This window comes from Hevea brasiliensis, chromosome 1 (assembly GCF_030052815.1).
Source record: "Hevea brasiliensis isolate MT/VB/25A 57/8 chromosome 1, ASM3005281v1, whole genome shotgun sequence".
NCBI classification, from domain to species: Eukaryota; Viridiplantae; Streptophyta; class Magnoliopsida; order Malpighiales; family Euphorbiaceae; genus Hevea; species Hevea brasiliensis.
In genome coordinates this window covers 92,417,074-92,422,649 of record NC_079493.1, presented here as the reverse complement: position 1 = coordinate 92,422,649, position 5,576 = coordinate 92,417,074, and the positions used below count along the sequence as shown (strand labels likewise).

Sequence of the window (5,576 nt, the reverse complement as noted above, 5' to 3'; positions counted from 1 at the left end):
TTGTTGCCTAAGTTTCATGGTCTTGTAGGTGAGGATCCACATAAGCATTTAAAGAAATTTCATGTTGTGTGTTCCAGCATGAAACCTCAAGGAGTTTCAGAGGACCAAATCAAGCTTCGGGCTTTCCCTTTCTCACTGGAAGGCACAGCTAAGGTTTGGTTGTATTACCTTCCTTCTGGATCCGTCAACTCATGGAATGAGATGAAGCGGATGTTTTTGGAGAAATATTTTCTTGCTTCCTGTGCTGCCAACATAAGAAACGAAATTTGTGGGATCCGGCAGTACAATGGAGAGAGTTTGTATGAGTATTGGGAGAGATTTAAGAAGCTGTGTGCAAGTTGTCCTCATCATCAAATAAGTGAGCAGCTGTTGATTCAGTATTTTTATGAGGGACTTCTACCAATGGACCGTAGTATGATAGATGTTGCTAGTGGAGGTTGACAAGACACCAGAAGATGTAAGGAGGCTAATTGCTAACATGGCAGCAAACTCTCAGCAGTTTGAACGAGAATGGATCACATACCTAAGAAGGTTAATGAGGTAAGTACATCTAACCTTGAGAAACAGATTTCTGATTTAACTTCTTTGGTGAGGCAATTGGCTGTAGGGAACATGCAAACTGTTAAGGTATGTGGAATTTGTTCGGGTAAGGGTCATGCTACTGACATGTGTCTTACATTACAAGAGGACGAATTAATATAATATGCTAATGCAATAGGAAATTATGGACAGTCACAATGCAGGTATTATCCCTTTTCTAATACTTATAATCCAGGATGGCGAGATCATCCCAATCTGAGTTATGGGAATCAACTGGTGCAAAATCAATACCAACACCAAAGACCACAAATGAATCAACCACCTCCGCCTCCCTCAAATCAAGGTATGTCACTTGATGAAATTGTTAAGGCTTTGGCTAGCAATACACAACAGTTTCAACAGGAGACCAAAAATAGCATTCAAAACATAGAGAGGCAGATTAGTCAGTTAGCTTCATCTGTGAGTAAGCTTAAAGCTCAAGGTTTTGGAAAGCTTCCATCACAAACAGTCATGAATCCCAGAGAAAATGCGAGTGCTATAGTATTGTGGAGTGGGAAGGAAGTTGATAATTAGACTCCACATAAGTCAATGAAAAAGAAAAAGCAAGGAGCAAAAGAGTCTGAAGTTCCTGAAGTTGAGGTAAATACTGAATCTAAACTGAATAAGGTTAATAATTCTGTTCTTCCTCCATTCCCCTGCAGGTTGGCCAAGACTAAGAAAGAAGAACAAGAGAAAAAAATTTTGTAGACTTTCAGGAAGGTAGAGGTTAATATGCCTTTACTTGATGCGATCAAACAAATCCCCAGGTATGCTAAATTCCTTAAGGAATTATGCACTACAAGGTGCAAGTTAAGGAATAATGAGAAGATCAGTATGGGGGAAAATGTGTCGACATTAATTCAGCGAAAATTAGGCCCTAAGTGTAAGGATCCAGGTTCGTTTTCTATTCCCTGCAAAATAGGTGATTCTAGATTTGAAGGTGCAATGGCAAATTTAGGAGCATCTATTAATGTCATGTCAAATTCAGTTTTTCAAACTTCAAAGTTGGGTCCTTTGAAAGAAACCAGTGTCATTGTTCAGTTAGTTGATCGTTCTAATGCTTACCCATTGGGAGTAGTAGAGGATGTTTTAGTGCAGGTTGGAGAATTGATTTTTCCTACAGATTTTTACATTCTAGATATGGAAGATAGTGCTCTCACATTAAAGTCAACTTTGATTTTGTTTGGAAGACCTTTTCTAAAAACTGCCAAAACAAAAATTGATGTGGATGAGGGGTACCTTAACTATGGAGTTTGATGGAGAGACTGTCAAATTTAATATCTTTGATGCCATGAAGTATCTTGCCGATGACCATTCTGTTTTTTCTATTGATGTTGTTGATACATTTGTGCAGGATGTTCTTGAATTAAGCATGGAGGATGAGTTAGAAGTGGTGATTAGTCAAGGAATTCAAGAAATCAATACCAATCAACTATTAAGTGTAGAGGTTCAAGATGCAGTAATGGCATTGCAGTCATTACCTCTTGTTCCAAAAAGGTATGGAGTATCAAAGTTTGACTTACTTGTGTCTCACACAAAATTATTACCTTCTGTTGTGCAGGCACCAGTTCTTGAACTCAAGCCTTTACCTGAGCATTTAAAGTATGTTTACTTGGGAGACAATGAGATACTTCCAGTTATCATCTCAAGTAATTTGACAAAAATTCAAGAAGAAAGATTGACTAGGGTTCTGAGGGGGCACAAGGAAGCAATTGGATGGATAATAGCTGACATCAAAGGCATAAGTCCATCAGTGTGCATGCACAGGATTTTACTGAAGGATGATGCTAAACCAAGTAGAGAAGCTCAAAGGAGGTTGAACCCATAGATGATGGAGGTTGTGAAGAAAGAGATTTTAAAGCTACTGGATGCAAGAGTTATTTACCCAATTTCAGATAGTAAATGGGTAAGTCCAGTCCAAGTAGTGCCAAAAAAATCAGGAGTCACTGTGGTAGAAAATCAAGATAATAAGCTTGTTCCAACAAGGATTCAGAGTGGATGGCGAATGTGCATAGACTACTGCAAGCTAAATTTAACAACAAGGAAGGACCACTTCCCACTGCCATTCATTGATCAGATGCTTGAGCGGTTAGCAGGTAAGTCTTATTTATGCTTTCTTGATGGTTTTCCTAGATATAATCAAATTGTGATTGCACTAGAGGATCAAGAGAAGACTGCCTTCACTTGCCCTTTTGGAACTTTTGCTTTTAGAAGGATGCCCTTTGGGCTTTGTAATGCACCTGCCACGTTTCAGAGATGCATGATGAACATATTTTCATATTACATTGATAATTGCATTGAGATGTTCATGGATGATTTTACTTTGTATGGTGATTCATTTAATGCACGTTTACATCATTTGACTTCTATTCTTGAGAGATGAATTGAGAAAAATCTTATTTTGAATCATAAGAAGTGTCATTTTATGGTGGAATAGGGGATTGTTTTGGGTTATGTTGTCTCTAATAGGGGTATTGAGGTGGATAAGTCTAAAATTGATTTAATTGTGAACTTACCCTACCCCACAACTGTGAGGGAAGTACACTCTTTTCTTGGTCATGCAAGTTTCTATCGCAGGTTCATTAAGGACTTCTCTAAGATAGCATTGCCTTTGTCTAGACTCTTGCAAAAAGATGTTTCTTTTGAGTTTAGTGAAGAGTGCAAGGAGGCTTTTGACAAGTTGAAATCTGCATTAACATTACCCCCTATTATCCAAGCTCCTGATTGGACTGTACCATTTGAAATTATGTATGATGCGAGTAATTATGTAGTGGGAGCAGTTTTAGGGCAGCGTGTTAGGAAGCTCTTTCATGTGAATTATTATGCATCCAGAACACTCAATTTAGCTCAGCGCAATTATTCTACGACCAAAAAAGAGTTTTTGGCCATAATTTTTGCTTTAGAAAAATTTCGATCATATTTGCTTGGTTCTAAAATAATTGTCTTTTCTGATCATGCAGCGTTGAAGTATCTCTTGGCAAAGAAGGAAGCAAAACCAAGGTTGATTAGATGGATCCTTCTGCTATAAGAATTTGATCTTCAAATCAAAGATAAGAAAGGAGCTGAGAACCTGGTAGCAGATCATTTGAACAGGTTAGTAACACAAGAAGAGCCAGTTCATTTACAAGAATTTTTTCCTGATGAGCAGTTATTTAAATTGCAAGGTATGATCCCTTGGTATGCCGATTTAGTGAATTATTTGGTTACTAAGATTGTGCCTTTTGATTTGAGTAGAGCTAAGAAAGAGAAATTAAAAAGTGAGGCTAAGTATTATGTGTGGGATGACCCGTATTTGTGGAAATTTTATTCAGATCAAATTATTAGGAGATGTGTTCCTGATAATGAGATTCAATCTATTCTTACATTTTGTCATGCCTATGCATGTGGAGGTCATTTTGGACCCAAGAGAACAGGTAGAAAAATATTAGACTGTAGTTTTTACTGGCCCACTATATTTCGTGATTCATACTTGATTTGCAAAAATTGTGAACAATGTCAAAGAACAGGAAGTTTAACCCTTAGGAATGAGATGATTCAGAATCCAATACTTGTTTGTGAGATTTTTGATGTGTAGGGTATTGATTTTATGGGTCCATTTCCTTCTTCTTTTGGCTTTGTTTATATATTACTTGCCGTTGATTATGTTTCCAAATGGGTGGAAGCCAAAGCCACTAGGACTGATGATTCTAAAGCTATTATAGGTTTTATCAAGTCAAACATTTTTAGCAGGTTTGGAGTTCCCAGAGCTATGATCAGTGACCGAGGCATGCATTTTTGTAATAGAACTGTTGAGGCATTGTTGAAGAGGTATGGTGTTTTCCATAGAGTATCTACAGCTTATCATCCTCAAATAAGTGGGCAAGCAGAGGTGTCTAACAGAGGGATAAAGTCTATTTTGGAAAAAACAGTGAAGCCAAATAGAAAAGATTGGAGCCTTAGACTTGATGATGCTTTATGGGCTTATAGGACTGCTTATAAGACACCCATAGGTATGTCCCCCTACAGATTGGTATTTGGTAAGTTGTGTCACCTTCCTGTTGAGTTAGAACATAAGGCTTATTAGGCTGTTAGACATTGTAATTTGGATTTGGACACTACTGGTGTGGAAAGAAAATTACAATTGTAGGAATTAGAGGAAATTCAATATGAGGCTTTTGAGAACTCTAAGATCTATAAAGAAAAGACCAAGGCATTCCATGACAAATTAATTCTAAGGAAGTAGTTTGTGGTTGGGCAAAAAGTTTTATTGTATAATTCCATATTAAAGCTGATGCCTGGTAAGTTACGTTCTTGTTGGATTAGACCCTTTGTTGTTACTAATATGTTTCCTTATGGTGCAGTTCAAATTCAAAGTTTAGGAACTAACAAGGTGTTCAAGGTCAACGGTCATAGACTCAAGCCATTTTATGAGGGGTTTCAGGAGCATACAGTGGAGGAGCTCAAATTAAGTAACCCAATTTATGTGAATTAAGCAGCTTTGCTATGTCGAGCTAACGTTGATAAACAAAAGCACTTTTTAGGAGGCAACCCATGGGTGGCTTGTTAGCCACAATCAGATTTGTTTTCTTTCCCTTATCATATTTTATTTTCTAGCATTTTTTTCCTTTTCTTTTGCATTTGGGCTTTACATTGGGGACAATGTAAGTTTTACGTGTGGGGGAGGAGAAATTTGTTGCTGTAATTTCTTTTTAATCAAATAAAAAAAAATAAAAAATCGTTCTCATAAGCTTGATTCATAATTCTATATTAACTCTTGGAGAGAAGTGCTTTATCTTTAAAATGAATTTTCTATTTTAGGTTGAATTTTTGAGATTTTAGGCAAGGTAATAGTAACTTTAATGATGGATTTTCCCTCTTCTCCATATCATAGAGCAATTTTTTTTTGCATAAATCATTTAGGCTTGATTTAATGGTGAAATGATTAGTTATGTGTGCTTTAAACTAGTATCATGCATATTTCAGAACTTTGTTTAATCTATCAAGGCACTTTATAATAT

At 36.8% G+C, this 5,576-nt stretch overlaps 1 non-coding gene across 1 annotated transcript; it reads right to left on the bottom strand.

Annotated features, from left to right (window-relative positions):
* Positions 1-249: 249 nt before the first annotated feature.
* On the bottom strand, positions 250-356 carry LOC131169628 (small nucleolar RNA R71). Its single transcript, XR_009140514.1, has one exon. It is a non-coding gene; the product is annotated as a small nucleolar RNA R71 (small nucleolar RNA).
* Positions 357-5,576: the final 5,220 nt, after the last annotated feature.